Source organism: Ixodes scapularis, unplaced genomic scaffold (assembly GCF_016920785.2).
Source record: "Ixodes scapularis isolate PalLabHiFi unplaced genomic scaffold, ASM1692078v2 PGA_scaffold2__306_contigs__length_199485367, whole genome shotgun sequence".
NCBI classification, from domain to species: Eukaryota; Metazoa; Arthropoda; class Arachnida; order Ixodida; family Ixodidae; genus Ixodes; species Ixodes scapularis.
In genome coordinates this window covers 55,973,689-55,995,872 of record NW_024609857.1, presented here as the reverse complement: position 1 = coordinate 55,995,872, position 22,184 = coordinate 55,973,689, and the positions used below count along the sequence as shown (strand labels likewise).

Below are 22,184 nucleotides of genomic sequence, written 5' to 3'. Positions count from 1 at the left end.
CACCCCAAGAGCGCGAGTGACGAGAAATACTACGAAACAACATCCGCAGCCTGACCCGCCACACGAAGGATGTTCTAACTTTGTAAACGCGGTCTTCTCGGGTATTTCCCACAAGGACCCCGAACGAGCCGCCAGTTCATTAGCAAGCCGAAAATGAGCTCATCAGTTTCGCCCCCGCCCCTTTCCCGGCGCCCCTCTTAGAGCTGTAACGCCAGCTATGATTAGAATAGCCTCAAACGCTCCGCACACTAAACCACATCGCTACAAAAAACAAAAAAAAAAACGCATTAAATAACAGCAATTAACAAAAACAAAAATGAGACAGGGATAACGGACGACAAACACAAAGACGCAATGAATGACATGCAACATTTCTGCCGAAAGGTGCGTTGCTCTTTCCCTTTCCACTTTCCCCCTCTCTCTCTCTCTTTCTTGCTCCTTGGGTTGCAAGCGAGGGCGATTCGTTACGTGGACACGCCGTGTCTTCAATCAAAACCTTGCCTCCTCGCGTCAACAAGCGATAGAAGCTGACAAACAAAAACGGTAATAGATGTGACTTCATAACATCCCTAAAAAAAAAAAAAAAAGAAAAAAAGTGACGACAGAAAAAGAAACAAAATACACTTAAAAGAAAAATAACAGATCCATGGTTCCAGCCTCACTCCTTCCTCCGTGCACCGAGTGCTTAGCTGTCACGCCGCCGACGTATTTACGAGAAGAAAAAATAAAAAGCAATACACACACAAACGCAAGCAGCACACGCCTGCTCGGAAGCATCCCGGATGTGTCTGGGTATTTGTGTAACCTTCGGTGGGTTGCGTTGTGGGTGCAAAACTGGGAGACATCCAACCCTGTCTGCTTTCAGCTTCGTTCGGTTTAAGGGGAAGGCTATTGTGGTGTCTGGACAGTGTCTCTCTTCGCCCGCATAAAAAAAAAAAAAAAAATCTACTCAATTATTTTACTGGACGACCCTTCGGCACCCGTTTCAGACTTGTTGATGTGCTATTTTTTGTTTCATTGGGTACTCAAGTTTTTGTATTCCCAGTGTGTTTGTGGATTCTCAAGGCCGTGAGATGACCCACCATGACCTCCAATTCCAGCTCTCAGATATTTAAACTTTTACGTTTAGAATTCTGGAGAGCTCCCCGCCTAAGCATGTGAAACATGTTAAGCCATGCAGCCTTACTGCACCTCGACGTGCGCGGGATGACATGCCGCTTCTTGCCATGTTACGCTAAACCTGCAACAATAGAATCCACCCTACGACCGATTATTTTTGTTGCCAGCGCAAACACTGCAGAAACGTATAAAGAATGTTCCAGACATACTGACATTTAGTGAACTTCACCAGTGAAATTATTTTCTCAAAGGAGCAAACCAAAACGAAAGCTGGAGAGAGCACAAAAAAGAATAAGCGAGAGCAGCACCATTTCGGCACGAGGCCTAGCGATGAAACCAAGGAACCCTTTACAGGTTGCTACTGGGTCCGAAGCTATCCTCCAACGCATTAAAAAAAGACCGTCTGCAAAAGTCGATCAATTAATTCCGGAACAAAAGAGGCAGAACAACGTAACCCGCGGCCATTGTCACTTTTTTTTTTTTTTTTTCAAGGGCACCGTCTCGACGAGGTCGACGCCAGAAAAGGGGTGGCTTCACCGCGGTACGGCCATGTCTAACGCGACCGACTCCAAGCCCAACTTTATCCGTGCCCCGGAGCCATCCGCAGGAGCGAGAGAACACGAGCGTAGCAGGTGGAATTCGAACCCTAAACGCGAACACAACTTACTTCCAGGGGTATTTTACTGTACCCTTCGTGCGTGTCGTAGCTCACAGGTTGACAAGAAAGCAGAAAAAGAAAAATGTTCGTGAGCACGCGAAGAAAAAAAAAAAAGGCAGTGGGCGCCGAATACGCGAAGCAGACAGCCGCGAACCTTTTTAACGAACACCTCCGAATCCGTCTCCGTAAGCTTCGCGGAAAAGGCGCCTCCACCACATCGCCTTTTCCCCGTGAAAAAAGGGACTGAAAAAACGCCGATTCGGTCTGGGATTGCCCGCGATTCGGCCAAGAACTGGGGCAGTCCCGTTCGTGTAGCAGACGGCTCGAGCAGGCAGAAAGAGCAACACGCGGAGAGCCCTGGGCCGAGGAAGGAGCCATGGCTGCAGGGGAGCCGGCGGCAGTGTCCCACGCATGCGCACTCACCTCGGCATGCGCCTTGGGCTGCGCTGGTGCTGCAAGGGCGCCGTGGGCAGCGCTGCCGCAATGGCTTCCGCGCTCGGGCAGTCCGTCCGGGCGGATTGTTGCGGAGCCGCGCGGGGCGCACACCGGGGACCGGTCCCGTCACAGGGGTCGCGCAGGGGACGCGGCGCAATGCCGCGAGCCGTTTCCGAGTCCTAGCTGCCGACGGGAGCGCGCCCGCAGAGCAGGGGCTGCGCCGACGCGCCGTCCGCACGGAGGTCCCGGGAACCCTGCTCCGCCATCTTGGAGCGAGCGAGGCACGCCGGGAAGAGCGGAGCCGGGAAACCGAGGGAGAGGAGGCCGCGGCGAGGGAGAGGGGAGGCCGTCTCGGTGGAGGAGGGAGCATTAAAGGAATTTTAAAATAAACTCCGGCCGCTCTTGGCCTGGGGCCGCTTGGGGAGGAGGGACGGCCCCGTATGGAGAGTGGGATGTGTGGCTGTTAGTTTGCTTTATGTTCCGCTCGCTGATCGAATCGAAGACCCCAGAAGACTTTTTGTTTCTCCTTTGCGTAGGTTAATTTCTACTGTTGCTTTCCAGCTGCGTCTCGCTTTTAAGCGAAACGAGCAAGGGGTCGAAAGTTATACAATGTAGTTCGAGGACCCACGTTTCCCAGGCCCCAAAATGAAAAGAAAATAAGTTCTCCGTTTTCCGCACTGCAAAATCAAACGGCCGTCAGTGTTTCTTTTACACTTTAGCTTTTTTGTTTATTTTAAAGCACCGCAGCGAAGAAGCACATGCGAAACCTTAGCATATTTGCTTCATTTTTTTTTTTTTTTGAACATCGATGCACGATTCGGCAAATCCTTTCATTTCAATCAGGTAACTCTCAGCGCTCAATTTGGTCAATTACGAAAACAATAGGGCTAATTTAAAGTAAAGAATTAATCCATAAAATACTTCAACTGACAGGATCTATATATTTAATTTGATGCCAAATCGCCATCGAACGCGTCACCCACGGACCTCCTGCAAGTTATAATGATGCTGCTCCGCACGAAGGGTGTGTATGAGGAGAAACAAACCTCGCGTTCCCGGCAGCACCTAAATTGGAATATTGATCGAGCAATACTGTACGTCATCATTGGGCGCAATAAATGGTCCGAAAGGAAGTTGTTTTATATTAAAAATGAAAATTACGACACATTTAAATAGTTGTATTTTTATACACCTTTTTATTTATGGAAGTCTTTTAACCCAGAAAACACAGGAAATGTACCTATTTCAAATGCAAAACAACCAGAGGAAAGTTAAAAGATACATGTATATTCTTCAGTTATGTTACACAATTTTGAACTTCGTATAAATATGTACAATTTAATTTTCTTTCTTTCGTTTTTTTTAATGCTGGATTATTAAAGTATTTTTTAGGTCACATATGCTCCTAGCCAGAAAAAAAAGTGTGTTACGATTTACATAGCATTGTCTAAGATTGCTAAGTTTTGTTTACATCGCATGCATATGACGATTTATTATTTTGCTGTTTTATAATGTAAGATACCTGGCAACTCTGAGTGCTTACGTAAACCTTTACCTTACATATATTTATGTGTGCACAAACATGATCTCAATAAGTTGCAACCTCTATTTAACCCCCGTTTCACGGAAACCCTTAACTGCAGTTCAGCTTCCCCATAGTTGCCGCACTATACTTTCGGCCAGCTATTTCAAAAGATTTCAGTGAAGAGCGCGCGAGCACAACTTTGACGGGCGCCCAAGATGCACAATCGCACGTGCTATCGCTTTGACTGCATAGCCACAGAACGTTGTCCAAATGTATAGTGTGACAACTGCAATTACGTGTGCCCGTTTAATAATGGGATTAAACGTTAAAATCAGCACTCACTTTCGAATAACCAAAACTAGGATCCCTTTAACCTTACGCTAGGTTGTAGCTGATGCTACGAGCCGATCAGGTCAATAAAGCAGCGCTAAAAGGGCAACGCCACGGCGCTCTTTGTATCTCTGTACGTTAGCTGTTACCGTGGTTAAACTAATCAAGTGTATAGACACTGTGCCTTGACCTTGCGTTATTGGTGTTTGAGTTTGCAGGTCTTCGTGTCTTCTATGCGAACTGACAACTTGAGTCTGAACACCTCGTTATATCTTCGCGGTTGTTGAGATTGCGCCGCTGTTGGCCAATAAGAACGGCAAAGAAGGCACCATGAAGCAGAATGCGTGAACGTAATAACTGAGTTTCTTAAAATGTCAGTGACTATAAAACTTTAACCGGTTGTCGCTAATGGAACCCGTGTATTTCTCCCTCTCTCTCTCTCTCTCTCTCTCTCTATATATATATATATATATATATATATATTTATACATGTGTGTGTGTGTGTGCGTTTCCTTTTTTTAGTATACCATATGCTTTTTGTGGGAGACATCATTAGGTTGTTGGATGCAACTTGGAACTAACAAACAAAGCCAATAGAATGCTTGCGGAACTTCGAAATTATTCCAATTTCCCGTAGCTCTGACTCAACACGAGACGAATTAAGTATATTGTCAAATATCAGGAGTGTGAGATACCCCAAGACGAAACATGCGCCCCGAAGAGCGAATGCGCGATTGCCTGAACGCCTGCCAGCGCTTTCCGCTTGCGTTATATTTATTTTCCCCGGTGCTTTTTTTAACCCTTCCTCGTTTGCCCAGGCGCAAACAAAGGAAGCGTCGATGATGACCTTCAGAAGCTCAAGGCGCCGGGCCGAAGCGGGAGCCTAATCGTCACGTGACACGGGATGACGTCACACTTCGCTGCCAGTTCTCGTAGCCACGCCCCCGCTCAAGTAAAGGTATATCATCCATCATCTATTTTTGTTTCTTCTTACAATTTTCTAATCGCTCAGGTGTTTAAGGAGCAAAGAACGTGTCTCGCCTCTTGCTTCATTTAAACGGCAGTTGTATAATTTAGTTTTTTTCTTTAACGCAGAGAGTTATACGGCTGCCCACCATTAACGAATAGCGATTAAAAACCTGGCGAATGCATCTTATGCATTATTACGAAAAAAAGAACCCCCACCGGTGAATGTTATATGCAACTCACGTGAATTCGCGCGTGTACTGCTCGGTTGTGAAATTAGAGAGCTCGAACGTACGTTATCGACGGTTCTGGTAATGCACGAGCATTAAAACAAACATTTGCATTGCACCAGAGAAGAACGTCCTTTTCAGCTTAGATGTAAGTTCGTGAGAAAGGTTTTGTACTTTTTGTATTATTACTAAACGATTCTGAAATAAACAACATTGAAAATTCGAACGTTACTCCCCAACACCTCAACTCTTTTTTTTTTCCACAAATACTACAAAGCAAAGTTATTTAAATTGAATTGTGCAGGTGGAAATGAATTCTTTTATAAAGTATCGGTAACTCGATGTACCTTTTTTTTATCATCGTGTTTTTATTTATTTAGACACGTCAAGTTTAATTCAAATGATAGAATAACAATGAATATGTAGGCAGTGTGTTTGAAATGTCATTTAAAATCCACAGCGTTCATCAAATATCAAATTGAAGCATTCCTCTTCGCAGTGTTTATTCAAATAATTGTTAGATTCAAACTTAAGAACGAAGAGCGACGAAGGAGAAGAAGAGAGAAAATTCCGTCTCGATAAAAAGCAGAAAAGAAAGGGAGAAAGTCGGGCAATCTGACAATCTCGACAATTCAGCGTTTTCCAGCCGTCTTCTTAAATCGTTTCGATTAACGATATTCTCCAATCAATATCATGAACCTCTCGTATATTAACTCCGTCCTGTGTTGCCCCCCCCCCCCCCCCCCCCCCCCCGTGAACGTTCAACTTCCTCCTCTCCTTTGTTCCCCCCTCTTCCTTTCGAATCATAAAATAATTTATTCACAAAAAAAATCGTTCAATTTCCGTCCGGTCGCATGCCACTTTCCTCCCCGTAGTATGAATCTGAAAGTCCATAAAAAAAACTCACAAGAAAATTAACTACAACATGAAAGAAGACCGTTATAGGATTGAAAAAAAAAAATTAAAGAGGAATCTTTTTACGACGGCTGCGTTAAATCAGTGCCTGCGCGCGCGCACATACACACGCACACACAGGCACACTCACGCATACTCACTAAGTCACTCAGTCACTCACACACTCATGCACACATACATACATGCATGAGTAAACACACGCACGCACACGTAGGTGCTAACACTTTGGGCTATACGCAATAGCAAACCCAGCGCCGCTCTCTTCTCGAACGGCAGAGAAAGAAGTCAGTGATAGCGCTTTTGTATAAAACGTAAAACAAAGGCTTTCAGTATTTCTCATATCATACACGCCATTCTTAATCTCGTTTCCTTACTACCACCACCATTACCAGCACCCCCTTTTCCTAGCCCCTTCCCCCCCTCCCCGTATATTAGTAGTCATTTTAGCTTTACTGGAAATGTACGTTCCTGCGACCAATTGAAACAAACAAAACTGCGACGTCGTTCACTATCTTTTCCAATATGAGCGAGAACAAAAAAAAAAGGAAGTGCCGCCTTCTTTGTACATGTCACGACGGTGCCGAGGAGGAGCGTCGAAATACACCGTGAAGTAAATTCCCAAATGGTGAGCTAGCAGTAACTATAGCAACTACAATATACCGACAACACCAACAAGTTCACAAATAAACAACCAAAAAGCACCACACAAAAAAAACGAAATAAAAAAAATTAATAAACTAAAGAGGCGGCAACAATGTGCTATCTGAAATTCGCAGTTCCCCTCCCTTCCTTATTATCTTACTCGTTTAGTTTCTTTTCTTTTAAATTCCGGACAGCGCACAATACGTAAATGGGCAAATAAAATCTGAGGTAACAAAAAAAAAAAAAAAAAAAGAAATGAAGGGAAAGAGGTTGGGAAGGAGGAAGGAAGAGGAGGAGGGTGGTTACTGCTCGAACGCAAATGAAGCACACCAGCAAACCAGGCAACAATCTCGGCGTCCCCAACCCGACATTTCGTGGCGCGTGCTCTCGTTCGGGGGTCGGGCGCCCGAAACTACGAACAGAGAGGGTGGATACAGAGAAAAGAAAAACCGAGACAAACACGCAAAAGAGAAAGAAAAGGCCCGAAACTGTCCCCGCAAAGGCGGCGAGCGACGGAATGTGAGCGGGGGAGTGTGGGAGCACCGCTCACCTCGCCCGCCGTTTGCAGGAAGAAACCCATTCCGAAAGCAGCGAACAACGACCACGAGGAACGGAGGCAGAACATTTATTCACTCTGCGCATAGCTCTGTGGCTGGCTTTTGTGCGCGGCGTAATTTGTTTTGCGGGAGGAGAGAGAGCCAAGCGCAGATAGCGCTACTGGGACTGTGTCGCTCGCGTCCGTACGGGCGGCCTTTCCTCCGTGGCTCCGAGGTTTCGTCCGATTTGCCGACTCTTCGGTTCGTCGAAGTTGCGACCGCTAGATGGCGTTTGTGGCGTTTGGTTCGCGTCGTTGTTTCCGGTATTGGACGAATCTCGCGAATCGGGCAACACTTCTGTAATTTCATAGTTTTTTTTTATTGTTTTTTTCTAGCTCTTCCGCAGCGCGACGTTAAACGCGCGATCATACGAGTTTCGATATCCAATATTATTTTTCCGCGTTAAAAAAAATTGGCTATGACCAAAACGCGCAGATTTTCTGATGAGTTCAGCGTGGTCCGCACGCGCATAAACGCACAAAGTAAACGCCGTTGTGATTCGATATACGAGCAACGTCAAAATGAAAGATACGACAACGAAAAATATGAAGACGCGATTTCATTTCGATTCAACACCAGCACACAAAGAGCTCTCGATCTTTTCCTCTTCAATTACATCTATGCATTTTTCCCCCAACCTTATTTCTCCATTTTGCTATGATTTCTTCGTGTTGTGACCTGCGCAATGCTACGCTTAGCTTTTGAACAGAATGCACTTATTTTTGTTTCGCTCTTTCTCACACACTACCGCCACTCCCTTTTCCTTTTTTTTTTTTTTATTTCTTTCTTGCGGTAATTGTTATTTTTTCCATCCTTCCAAATCGTTTCGCGACTTGCTGTGTTCTCGATATATATATATATATATATATATATATATATATATATATATATATATATATATATATATATATATATATATATATATATATATTTCTTGCCTTCTCCGAGTTGCATTCCAGGGACAAGCACAACTTGCTACTTTGAAGCGCGATCACTCTGCCGCCACCCCCCCCCCCCTCTCCCCCCCCCCCCCCCCCCCCACACACTTTTTTTCTCTCCCTGAAAGAAAAAAAAAATATATATTATTCGAAGCGGGACCAAAACATTAAGAGTGCAGGAAGGCGGTTGGGAAAGAAAAAATTAAAACAAATGCGCCGCGGGGTGTTTCGAGTAATAACGTCGAAAGGGCAAACACAGGGGATGCCCTGCCACTACACGCACACATGCGCCCACCGCGCCGACACGCACACCTACGGGTGCGACGGTGAATACCGTTGTCACGGAACACGAAATGAAATCGAGAAAGCCGGGACGAAATTACTTCCGCGCATTATAGCGGTCCTTTCTTTCGATACCGCATCGCTTCGTTTTAAACGTACGTCTATTAATGAAGTATGCATAAAAACAGGACTCATTGAGATATAAAGACAAAAGAAGAGTCTTTATACTCCGTTTCACCTTACAATGGACCGCGGAAGACGTTGCGGACCATAAAAACCATTCTAATACCATGTGAGCATTGTACCTATCTGCGGTCGTGTGTCACTACCGCGTGATGCGCTTTCAAGACCTTAGGCTAGCTGTCCTATTACACTGGCTAGATTTATTTTCTACAGAGGTGCCTCTCAAATAGGGGTCCGCGAAGACATTCTACGGGTCCGCGAAGCCCTGCCTTCTCATCAAGACAGGCAATAAATGTTGTCCTCTCTTTTTTCTTTTTTTTTCAGATTGTGAAGAAACGTTCCAATTTTCGGGTCAGCTTTCTCGTACGTATGTCAGAGAGGAGACTACTTCACACTAGCGCTTAGTTATATCGACTTAATAAATCATTATCATAATTAACCTATACCTTTCCTTTTCCCTCACCACGAACAGGGTCCTCCATTATTTTCGCCGATCCACAAGGGGTACGCGAAAGGTGAAGAACCACTGTTCTACAGCGTGAACTAGTGTCGCCACATTTCAAAATCAGACCAACCTTACCGTTTTAAACGCAAACGTCTGATCTGAATTTTTTTGTGTGTGCGTTCGTGCGTACGTGTGTCACGCTATCTTCTGAAGGGATGCAGCGAAGCGCAAGGGACGGAGTCACGTGATTCTTTCGCAGCGTTGGATTGGCTGACTTGTAGCGTCCACTGTGGTTCCTCGTATGATCAAACGGAGTATAGTATCCGAGGGGAGCTTTACCAATAACCAGTCAGAAAACAAACGCAACGAACGTAGGCTTCGAGAAATTCGAGCAGTGATATCCGACTTGTTGTCAAACGTGGTGTTTAAAGCCGCTTTTTTCGCTATCCCAATGTTGTGTCGATCTTGTCTCGACCTATGCATAGCGCAAGTTCGCCTGCTTCATTTGAAGGGGTTGTACCGACGCCAGGGAGGCGTCGAGTTCTGGTTGGCTCTAATTGAAGGATAGTGGGTAGAGCTCAAAGCAAGCTGCCTTGAGGTCTATTACCACTATACTTCATTCAGAACCAATCAGAGCTCGGCGTTCTGACGTCACCACAACCCCTGCAAAAAGAAGCAGATGAACTTGGCCTCGGCATTAGTTGTCGCTTAATAATCATTTAGACGCCGCAGGAAAAGGGTACCACCGCAAGGCTTGCCGAATGTCCACTTCGTCATTATATCAGCGAATTGTCCCAGAACGCTATGACTCCATATTGGAAGTTCGGAAATATTAAAAAAGTTCTGCCATAAACACCTAAATAGACGTAAACGATAGGCCGGAGACAGGTAGATGTTAAAGTACGATTTGACCTCTGGTTTTCTACTGTCGATAGATGTATGAGGTCCCAAAATACTTCTTCGCAATCGAGAAGGAAGACTCGCACGAAACACTCGCTTTAGTGTTCTCAGGGGAAATGGAGGGCTCTATAGCGGTTGTCATAGAAATGCTATAGTTCATTAATTATTCATATATTACAGCTGAGTAATGTGATATGTCTAGAACTCGCCCTCTTAATATATTTTTTCCCAGTATAGCAGCTATGTACTGATTGATCATATTTAATAGGAGCCCAGCTCTGCTACATAAAAATTCTGCTTCTATCAAAAAGAAAACTACACACCTTGAAACGTATCACCCGTACTTCCCAAGTCACGTCCTTTATCAAGAACAGTAATAACTGATCGAAGATCAATGACACCCACACCGCAATAAACATACTCCAACATCGGCACACACTAAAATTGCTCCGACCTAGGCGAAAATGGAAAGAGGGCCCATTGACAAGCAGCACAGAAGCCAAACAGGTGAAGGGCAGAAATGGCTGTAAGACGATAGCTAGACAAGCTAGAAAAACAAAACAATATTAGACCTTTTTTTTTTTTTGGATTGCAAAAAACTGAAAGTAAAAAAAAAAAAAAAAAAAAAGCCCCGAGATACAGCCGTTTCGGGAAGTAAGGTTCCGAAACCAATCTCACGCAGCTTTCGGCGGAAAATTAAAAGTGCAGCAGGGTGCGCGGGTCCTGGGAGAGAGGAGAGAGAGGAGAGAATAATGCGTGTGAAGCGAGACGATGACGATCCAAACGGGAGGCAGAACAACGGGCCGGCAGTCCGAGATAAAGGAGTGCTAAACGGAGTGGAGGAGAAAGACGGAGGGGAGGAAAGGGAGAGGGGGACGGAGGAAGGAGGGCGAGGAGGGGAAGGTGCGAGCAAACCTAAGTGGGATCGAGTGAGAGTCAGAGCGAAATCGCTCCTCGTCTCGTTCACGGGGCTGCCGCTGGATAGGAAGCTTCTGCCATCGTAAAAGCGATAAGAAGCCTCCATTCGGGGTAGCGGTCTGCCTGGCTCGCTCCCTTTTATTTTTTACAAATTCTTCCCTATTTTTTTTTCTGCTTTTTTATTCTTATTGCGTCCGCCATGATGCTACCTACTAAGAAAACCTGCGGGACCGCTCGGAGAAAAGCGGGTTTCATGTCAAAGGAGCGCGCCAAGGGAGCAGGATACGGGGCTTATAAACGCGACTTCCGGTGTGACAGAGCTGCCTCCTGGCAAATAAAAAATAGTACGTTCGCGCACAGTTTTTGTTGTCATTGCTGCTGCTGTTGTTGTTTTTCTCACCAACAGCCCCAACGCGTGTGAGGACGACCGAAGGACGACGAGAGGCAAGGCTGAATGTCTGTTTTTATATCAGTATCGTCTTATTGATACTAAAAAATACTATAGTTTTTTTTTTAACTTGATACTTTTCCTAGATTAATTTAGACAGCAAAATCTTTGAGCATATTGAAACATTACGTGAGTCTGCCTCGAATCTAAGGGATCATTTCAGACCACAAAGAGAGCAGACCCAGAACTCCTACTCGGTGTGACTGAAATCAGCTGTCCAAATGAATATTTCAGTCGGTGACAGGCACGGTGTAGTGACAGGTTAGGAGTTTTACTGATGAGTCATCTCCTGCGCGAGCGTTTTTCGCTTTGGATAACACTTTGTCGCACGCGCAGCCTAAAGCCGCTGCGCTGGGGCCTCTGTGCTCCGCAGACCAATCACCTGAACCCTCTTTTTGCTCGTTGATATAGACCGGAGCGAGATCACGTGACGACAGATAGACGTGTGTCTGGTCTTACGAGCACGTTGCTTCCAGCACACTGTCAGCTTAGACTTAGAGGCTGAGGGAACTATACGGAAGAAAACGACAAGGCGTGTCCTTTGCATTCCAAGCCTCCAGCATGCGCAGTTGCCTTCCCCCGTGCTTCACGCTCGAAGCTAGCGAAACACCTAAGTGTTATTAAAGCTGACGGGGCATCCAAAGGACCTCCCTGACGTTTTAATCAGGTCAGTGATTATAGGTGTCTACTGTGCGCAAAAACAAACTCGCTTTTTTTTCATATTTTTTTTGAAGTCTTTAAAACATTATGCGACGATAAATGAAGTCCATAGCAAGGACTTATCCTTTGCGACGCTTTCAACAAAATCTCCAACGTTCCCAAAAAAAATTAAAAAAAAAAAAAAAAACGACGAGCAACAAGATAACGCCGAAAGAGAGACGGAAGAGAGAAAGCAGAATTACTCGGAAGGAAGAGGGAAACATGGGGAAAAACGGGAACTTGCTCAGCGACGCTCTGGCAACGACGAGCAGAGGCAGACGGAGGGGACCCGTTGCCTGCCTTTGCATTGGCCTCATCCTTTGTCAAACGGCCCTTCAGCCTCGGAGGCGGTCAGGGCGGAATTTTTCATGGCGAGGATTGCAAGTGTTCTGTAGTAGCGTCCTTGCGGCTTTCTGGGCCGAAGGAAAAATCGTCGCCGCGCTCCCGGAAACAGACACACGCAGAAATAAGAAAGAAACCCATGAATAAAGAAAGAGAAAACGAAAGAAAGAAACGGGATTCATTGCACCACACGAAGAATATACAAGATGTCTTCCGCCTGTGTATCCTTCTTGTTTTTGGTCTGAACTATCTTCATTTTTTCTCCCTTTCTAGCTTTCATTTTTTTTTCCTCATTCCGTTTTGCACTTCAAACAAATTCTATATATTTTTTTCTTAAATATTACCAGCTTGTCGTTTAGTCACTATTTATTATACTCGACTTCAGTTTAGGAAGGGCACGCGGTAGAGGCTACAAGTTATAGCCTTCGGAGGTGTTTTTGTAGGCACAGGTAAGCCCGCGAGGCGGAGACGCATTCACTCAAGCTGGCAGATTTCATTCCCTACATTTATAGGACTCTAAAGTGGAATCTAATGCTAGCAAGCGGGTGTTTTTTCTTCTTTTTTTTTATCCGTACATTTGCTCGGCGTGCTTGGGATTTCATTAGTGCCTGTCGGTAAAAACTATTTTCTGAATAAAATGTGCATCTGTTCCAATCAAACAATTTCATAGTTGCAGAAGCCACTGGAGCGATTTCGTGGCCTTAGGAATACACCTTCTTTGCGGGAGTGCTCATTCAAACCCTAGGTCTTCTGCCGACAAGTACCGTGAGACATGTGCCCTTGCTTTCACATAACATGCCAGTTGGAGTCGTATGTTTTCGGGAAAAAAATATAATAAAAACAAAGGCAGCGGTGGCAGGTAAAACCAAACGCCCAGATATCACATCACTTAGTAGTCATCTGTCGTAGATGTCCTAGTCGTAGTAGTAGTAGTGGCACGCTGAAAACTGGTTGGGTGTACTGATGCAGCTGTTTAGTTGACCTTATACACAGCAACAACCGATTTCGAAGTCCGACTCAGCCATTAATACCTAATTATACTTATCAAAACCTTTTCGGAAAAATATACCAATCAGTGCTGTCGGCCATAAACCTAGAGTCACAGAACATCTCTGTAGTGTCGGGAAGAAAACGTAGACAATGCCCATCATAAAAAGCTGTTCGACTTCACTTCAGGCGCCACTTTCGAAATGCGCACGGTGAAGTAGGCCTACCGTCTGGTTGAGATTTTCGCAACGACGAAACGATCAGCAAAAGCGAACTATGATCGCAACGCTGGCCGTCAGTCGTATACATTTATTTTCCGCGGAACATTTATCAGCACAGTCGTCTCTCCATCACTGCCAAATGATAGCTCGTTTATAATTTCGGTTTCACAGTCGTTACTTTATTTTAAACTGTCCTAGCAATAAACTCAACGAAGAGGAGGCTACCATTTGTTATATGCTCGTCCCACACACAAAATAGAAAAGAAAAATATACTAAAAAAATAACACAGTTCAGCATACGAGAGTTTGATATTGAAGTGATTCCGAAGATCGCTTCGATAAATAGAAAAAACATAGATCTAAATATCTAATGTTTTTACTCATATTTCAGCATTCCGTAGATGACTCGTAGTCCTCATGTGAGTTTACTAATAGTAAGCCGGTTGTAACCATGTACGCGTTCAGCACGTGTAGAATACGATACTACAAGAAACGACGACTGAAGCTCTTTTCTCTAGTTTGTTTTGTATTCAGGAATACTGTCAGTCTCACGCGGAGATTCTATCTTGTGGTGCACTGCAAAAAGAACAAGGGCACTTCGGCGTTAACTGGTGTACCCAAGTCATGGAAAACACCCGCGAAAGACGCGCACCGAGCCATCCCTCCTTCTCCCGGTCAGCTCGTACGAGAACACTTCATCTTTTTCTTGATTTCCTCCCATGATCGCAGATCTCCTCTTAATACACTCGGCGCGCAAGAAATAACACTCCCTCAACCAGGCATCCACGGAACAGGTTCGAGAAGTCCTTCTAACGTAGTATAACCTTGTCGCCACGTTTAAACCTTAAATTTCAGCGCGACAAGCCACCGACTTCCCTGACAGGGAAGAAGCAGAAGAATGGGAAGAGGGTCTTTTTCCCATACTGAACCCCGAAACGATAAAGAATAGAGGCAAAGACGAGTAAAAACCAATAAAAAAATAAACAAAAGAGGGTAAGTTCCTGCGGCCTTGCAGTTCCCCCCTTCCGGCAAACTGCATTTGCGTACAGCGGCAACCACGTAATTGGAAATCGATAGCTCCGACGCGACAGTGCCCGGGAATGCCGCTCCACGAAGCGAGGGCACTGCAGTCGCGCGTGCCTCCCTCCTTCTCCTGCTCCTCCTGCTTCCCTAAACCTTTTTTTTTTTTGTCCTTTTTCTTCGAACCAATTTCACACATTGAAAAAGAAAAAAAAAAGACATTTGGCTAGCATCAACATGGCGCAGCTCTCTATTATTTCGTTCTTCTCTGGCATACCGCATACCGTAACGTCCGTTGGCGAAAAAAAAAAAGTGTACTCGTTTGATTTGGGATGGCTGCTTTGTTGTTTCCCTTTTTGGGAGGACGCGCGTGTCCGTGTTGACGGCTGCTGACCTGTGTTGTCGAGGGGGGAGGTGTCAAGCGTATTAAAAAAGCGGCGCGGCAAGGAATTTTAAAGAGGCGGAGATGAAAACGTTGTCGTACGCGAGGTTACCATGGAGCATTAGAGACGACAGGTGCACGCAAAAGAGGGTATAGTACACGGAATAGAATTCGTGTAATCTGATTGAAAGATTGACAGAAGGTTAGTGGCATGAAGTCCAAAGAGCTTCAATAATATAGTACGCGAATAAAACGCTTGAGTAATGCGTAACGTAATGATCCTAGTCCGTTTTGCTTTAAGTGGGAGCGTCGCAGAAGCTACGAGGGCAAGCTCCCAGCTTTCAGCACCCTTGCTAAGCACTCCCCTTCGTGCAGTTCAAGCATTATTCAGAGCAACATACTCATGCTTGCAGCTTCGGCTTCACTCGCACGTACTGTTACGTATATTATATTGCTCAATGTGAGATCTGTGTTGCTCGGTAACTTAAGGTGCTAGAGGATCTAAACACCTTTTAAAAACATGAAATATGTTTTCAGAAAATAGGATGGGCTCATGACTAAGGAAGATAATGATAATGTATCTGCTGTTACTAAAAAAAATATGAAAGTGGTGCTTCCGACGTATGATATCAAAACATGTGAAACTGTTAGGAATGCATTACCGGTTGCACGTTCAGGAGCCGTTCGGTAGATTTCATCGTTTTTGTCGCTCGGTAAATTTGGAGACGTTCGTCGTTGTATGATGAGAGGTAGCTTGTTCAGCGCGAGGAAGTATGTATATCGGTCACTGTGACAGACTGAGCTGTTCGCAGGTTTCGGTGACGTCAAGAATACCAACAACAATTCTCGGTTACTCAGATAACGGCGCTGGCGCATGATGCTGTAATACTCCCAGCATCCATAGCCCTGCAGATGGCTTCTCTTGAGAATCAAAGCTCGAGTTCGTCAATTTCCAAAATAAATCACAAATGGCGTGTTTTCTAAAGTTCGCTCCCTCTTTTTTCATGGTTAGCTTTAATGTAATATTAAAACGAGAAAATGCGTACCTGTTCTCCACGTCACTTTTTTGGATGTATATGTATGTTTGCGATTATGCGTTTTCTGCGCTGTAGCCTAAAAAGCCAAAGTCACACTGCTAACACCTCATACAAAAGACGATGAGCAGAAGGCGTGTTTTCTCCTTCTTTATGAGGGTCACGTTGGCCATGCAAAAACTGCCTGAAGACATGTTCGGAGCACACGTGTGTGTAAACAGAAACCATGCTTCGATCATGTTTCAGGCGCAGATAAACCTGTCGTCATGTGTGCAGCAAAACGCGCCTCATAAAGTTTCTGCAAACTGTCTTGTGTATGATGTGTTAACAGGGTGAGCGCGGTTCAAGAGTAGGTAAGCCGCTGTTTGCAGTCCTCTCTCTAACTCCCACTGAAAGAAGCGAGTCATTAACTCGTAACGTTGCTTATTTCGTTGAGTGGATTATCCTGGCGTTCGAGTGACCCTTCAAAATAGCACTCCACCAACCGCACGTAACCGTATCCCCCCCCCCCCCCCCCCCCAAAACCACGGGCCTTTTATTTGTTGTTCCGAAGGACCGAGTTCGGGCTCCATCAAATCGCGAAACTGTTTGTTCTGTCCGAGATCTGAAATAGCTCCGTCATCAAAAGGCTACTCAATCAACCCGATTGCCGTTTTTTCAACCGCCACGCTAAACAAAGCGTTAGGTGACGAGGCAGGAAATCCGATCCCCCTCTAGGAATAATCCCCTCGGGGCGACCTTGGACGGACATCTCTCGGGATATTTTCAGTGGGGAAACGAGGTTTCCCCGGGCGCTTCTCGTTGGTTCGCCTAGATCACGTGATCGGTTTGCGTCAACAAACGGAGAGAGTGAAAACAAGCACAGGGCGGATTTAGGGGGCAAATTCGGCGCCTTCTTACCGAGCGCGGCGGCCAAGCCAACGGCTCGCTAAGCACGTTTTATTTGCGGGAGCAGAAGCTACGCAAATAATGGCGGGTACGACACATGGACTCGGCTGACTAATGGGTCGTTCCGCAGCTTCTTTGCTGGGGACACACTCCCCTTTATATGACGTGACCTTGTTCGTTTTATTGTCTTGTCGCGTACGCCGCATGTGTCGGTATATTATATGCGGCAGCATTTATGAGAAAACCCTACGCACTAACGCGACCGTGGCTTGGTTTGCAACCAGCGAGAAGTCTACGCGCATCTGTTATACACCTACTTCAATTATGCATACACTGGGTAATACGCCCGACGAACGTGATATTATATAAAAATGCAAAGGCATTACCTGCCCCATGGAGCGAACCAGCGTTATCAGCTTTTGAAGCCACGCGCCAAACGGCACCTAAATTCCCCTGTCCCAATGTAGCGAAGCCTGTAGTCTGTGGCAGCGATTTGATGGATAGGCTCCCATTGCCTGGCGTGCGTCATAGTTTCAAGGAACGCCACCCCATGGCGCTGCGGGACCCGCGCCGGTAAAGTTCCTGTATAGGCTCCTACGGGAGCCAGAGTTGCGCGTTCATGCATGGCATGTGGATACAACTCCTCACGTGACTGAATTCGGCGAATAGCAGCGCCGCGCGTTCGAGGCGCGCGGGGCGCTCAAAAGCCGGGGAGCGTACGCCAGGGCGCGTGCAACGTCTACTTTGCTCCACGACACTTGATACGGCTCCTCACGTGATCGGATCTCGGCGAATAGCGGCGAGGGCGGCACGCGGAACGTGGAATCAAACGCGCAACTCTGGCTCCGGTAGGGAGCCTATACAGGAACTGTATACGCGCCGGTAAAGCCCCTCTATCCTGGGAAAAGTGGCGCCATTCATTGTTCTGGAAATGCTCGACACACGTACCGCGCGCCACTTCTAGGAAAAACATGACGTCTGAATTCTAACTCAGTACTGCGCTGTGCCGTCATGATCTTTCCAAGGGCTGCACGTTCCACGTGTCTCGTGCATCGACACACCTTACGCTACTTTTGAAACGTGAAGGGGCTTTACGCGCCGGCAGCGCGCCGGTAAAAGGAACACGGTGGAGCGCGCTCGGTCGGATCTGCTCTTCTCGACGCCGACATACATGGCGGCGCCTCAAGCATCTATGTACATCGTCGGCGAACTAAGGGAGCGGAATAACGCAGCACAGCGAGTGAGGTGGCAGGCAGCAAAATCCACCATCGTTGTCCAGTCTCCGAATACACGGCGGGCGGAACGAGCAGCGGTGCAACGCGCTTAGATACAGAACAAAGCCTTTCGAAAGCGTGAGACGCAAGCGGATCGCGATTCAAAGCGTCTCAGACGGCAAGAGGACGAGGCTCTTCGTCAACGCGAGGCAGAAGCAGTACGTCACAGGCGGCGTGCTTTCGCATTCACAGCTCATAAGAAGCGCTAAGGTGTTCTCCGATTTTTTCTTTTGAAAGGCAAATACAGTTTCCAAATATCTTATTATGTTGATATGCATATAATGTGTATATACATACAGTAAAAAAAAATTTAATTGCCGTAATGCTGCAAACGAAGTCGTTGGTAGGACGCGGACGGCCCGACCGCAGGAAGCAAACAGCCAGACAACAAATTATATGAATTGTTATTAAGCATTATAAAAGACTTCACGGACGTCACGAAAAATGGAATTTCCACAGCAGCTTCTATGCAGCTTAATAAAAGAAAAACGTTTACGCAGTTCAAGTCGGCATCGCATTTCAACGACAATATGCGCAGGGATTTCAGCAACAATTTTTTGTTTGTTTAAGTGTAAGTGTGAGACCTATGTGTGTACAGTCGCGGACAATACGAAATAACCCAGGCGAGCGCATGGTGTACAAGACCTGCCGCGCTATCAGAAGAAACCTCAACCATTAGCGAGGCTTCAGCGGCTGTTCAATCTTTGCCATCAGTCCCCTCTTGACCAGCTGTCGCTGAATTAAAGGGGCAATGAAACGATTTCTCTATGTGAGCTAAATACTACTCAGAATCGCTGTCTAACGTTAACAACTGAATAAACTTGCCTTAGTTTTTCTTTCTAAGCAATGGCAGTCGGCAAATAAATTTGAGAAATGTGAGCATCGTTCATCCCCTCAACTCGGAACCAGAACTAGCGGCCACGTGGTTTGGTGCCTATCCTATGTCGCCAACGTCAATCATAGCCCCGCGCAGGGGTGGGCAAAGTAGAAGACGCGTGCTGAGCTCCAGGAATTGTTAGAGGTCGGCAATTCTCATCTCCGGATTAACTGGACACGAGCCGCCACCCGAGTGTCCACCGAGGCATTGATTATTACGAGACAAAGTCGAGTGCTCAAGCAATTCTCGTGTCCAATTCATGAGCCGCGCTCGATTATCGTTCGGCGGGTGGTTTCGATCCCAGACTTACGTCATCCAGCTTTTGCGAAGGCAAGACTGAGAGAAATAGTTCCCTTTTTATCCTCGCAAATTCACCGCGACAAAGAAGCTTCTGAATCGGTGGCGGTCTGTGCGAGTATACTTGGGCCAGACTAGGACCAGCACGCCTCTACAAAGTCATGAACATTACAACTCAATATCGTTCCATCACCCCTTTGAAGGCGCGATGCAACGGTTTTTTGTTCTTTGCGCAAATACCGCTTAGAATGAATCACTGAATTAGATCAACTCCTCTAAATAACTGTTTAATACCCGACTCAGCTGGCACATCCTGGGTCGCTAAACTCGTCAAACACAAAGTTGGGGCCGAAGGTCGCAGAGCGTGGTGATTGGACTCTTGCGACAATGACGTCACGCGGGACGAGATGTCAATCATCCAAGCACTCTCGGCGCTCGAATTCCAGTGATATGGTGAAACACCAAGTCGTAGAGAGCTTCATAGGAGCTCGCGCGAGCAGCACCGTGGGGTCAGCCGACTGAACGGCTGCAGTGATGACGTCGCGACCGCAAGTCCCTACATCTCTACGCCGCATTAGAGTCAATGTTGTCTAGACTGTCCCAAGGCGAGGTGCGAATATTCTGAACCTTCTCGTCACAATATCTTCGTTTGTGGAAGTTATTAGTGACGTCAAAGTGACGTTTCACAACCTCGGGAAGGAGTTGTTTGAGGCCAGAATCGTCGCTTCGTATCGAGGCGAAGATCGAGCTTCAAGATATTGTGGAGCCGTGCGCGGTGTACGCGGCTTTAGAGCTCATTTTACGTCACTGTCAACAACGCTATCGGGGTCACACGCAAGTGGTGTGTATAGTCACATCTGTAGTGTTTGAAAGATGTAACGCCAACGGGGGCTGGGGCGATCGCCTCCCCCCCATTTCCCCTTATGTCCCTTGCCTCCCCTTTCGAAGCCACCCGGGGAAGGGGGGGGGGGGTAAATCGCCCCCCCCCCTTCCCCTTGTTTCGACGCCCATGCTTAGAGGTGTCCCAACCGAGTGACGACGAGGAACAGCACAGCGTGCAATTTTCAAAATAATGGTTCTAGAAGTTCTGGAATTGAAATGGTTCGCGTTCCTTGAACTGAAGAGCAGCCATGACAGACTTTCAAGCGAGAAGCTCGTGCTAGGGCTCGTAGCAAGCAGGCGCGATGAGTGACGCCCTTTTATTGTTCCTATCCTTGCGGTCAGGGTCAGGATTGTCAGTTGTGAACGACAAATTCAATCGAATCGACGGTGACAATCTTGATTGTGTGCAGTGGAAGCTTGGAGGCATCGCGTTCTTAAAACATCCCCATCAATATTGACAACCCGGCATTTCTCTTATTTCCGTTGATGAAAGCAGAATTTATCCCACTTTGGCTAATCTTGGGAAGCCGTCCACACCGACGCTTTTGGTAGCCTACGTGGCCAATAGTCACTACTTAGAAAAAAAAAGTAAAACGATTTCATCCCGTCGATGGGAGGACAACTGCCCGGACGCGAAATCCGCCCAAAAACGGAACACGCTCGTCGACTGGTTTTGCCCTAACCACGTCGGGCTACACTTTGATCACAACCAAAAGGCCGACAGAAATGAAAAAAACAAAAAAAAAAAAAAAAAAAAACCTGAAGGGACGTTTTACAGTAAATTCTGTTTTATCGGCGGAAATAAAAAAAAAATTATAAGACAGTCAACCTCGACGATGTTAATTTCAGAACGCAATTACCCGAAGCCTCCATCGTGCTTTTTAGAGGCCATCAAACATTTTGGTCGCAGCTGATAATCTTTGTAGTCACGTCACACGTATGAACCACAGTCGTCTCCGCGCGCTCTTTCGTGCTGCTCTTGTCCGGCGCCTAGGGAGTGGTAGGGATTTTTTGTACATTACAATGAAAAACGTCACCAAGATAGACAGATCTGCAGATTTGTGAGGAAAGAGAACTTCGCGGCACTCTTTCGGCTCCTCCCCCCACTATTTCATAGCACGAAGAATCTTTGTGTTTGACGAGTTTAGCGACTCTGACTACAAATTTGTGGCCCGTCGTCAAACTATGTCTCAACAGTTAAGAGTTCGGAAGACAAGTTCCGCTGCACGAAATTATATCGCAGATTTAAACTGTAAGAAAATGTGATTGACAAAATGATAATTAAATGACCGCCGGAAGTCTCACCCAGAAGTGACGTCTGCCTCCGCCGCGGGGGCCGACAGCCAGTAATCGTGGGTCGAATTTACAACTAGTGGTAGCAAAAAGAAAAGAAAAAAAAAAAAGAGCAAATTAGACGTTTATCTTTAGGCAGCGTAAGGTCGGTCTGCCTTTTAAGGAGTAGCGAGACTAGTTTTTGCTGTAGATGAGAAATATTCGCGACTCCAGTGAAATCGACGGCACCTAGCGACTAGAACAGAAAGCTGTGACGGCGACTTGGCTCGCCAGCCTCCTCGAACGAATCAGAAATTAATAGCGCCTGCCGATTTAAGGAAGATGCCATGAAAGTAGGTTCAAAAATACATGTTAAAAATCGCAAATAGTCACTGCAGCACGACTGCTATCCTGGGATTTTCAACGTGCATCCAGCAGTGGCGATACGCGACCCACGCCAGTACGATACTCACCTAGAT

At 46.3% G+C, this 22,184-nt stretch overlaps 1 protein-coding gene across 8 annotated transcripts in view; it reads right to left on the bottom strand.

The window, feature by feature from the left end:
* Positions 1-22,184, bottom strand: part of LOC8037831 (plasma membrane calcium-transporting ATPase 3) — a 393,495-nt gene that overhangs the window by 184,374 nt on the left and 186,937 nt on the right. For 2 of the 8 annotated variants that reach the window (XM_040501883.2, XM_029992236.3), the window contains exon 1: positions 2,201-2,523. The exons of the other annotated variants lie outside the window; for them this stretch is intronic. The gene's annotated coding sequence lies outside the window, so the exon portion shown is untranslated. Of the gene's footprint in view, positions 1-2,200; positions 2,524-22,184 lie in introns of those variants that run through there. 8 annotated transcript variants of the gene reach the window in all.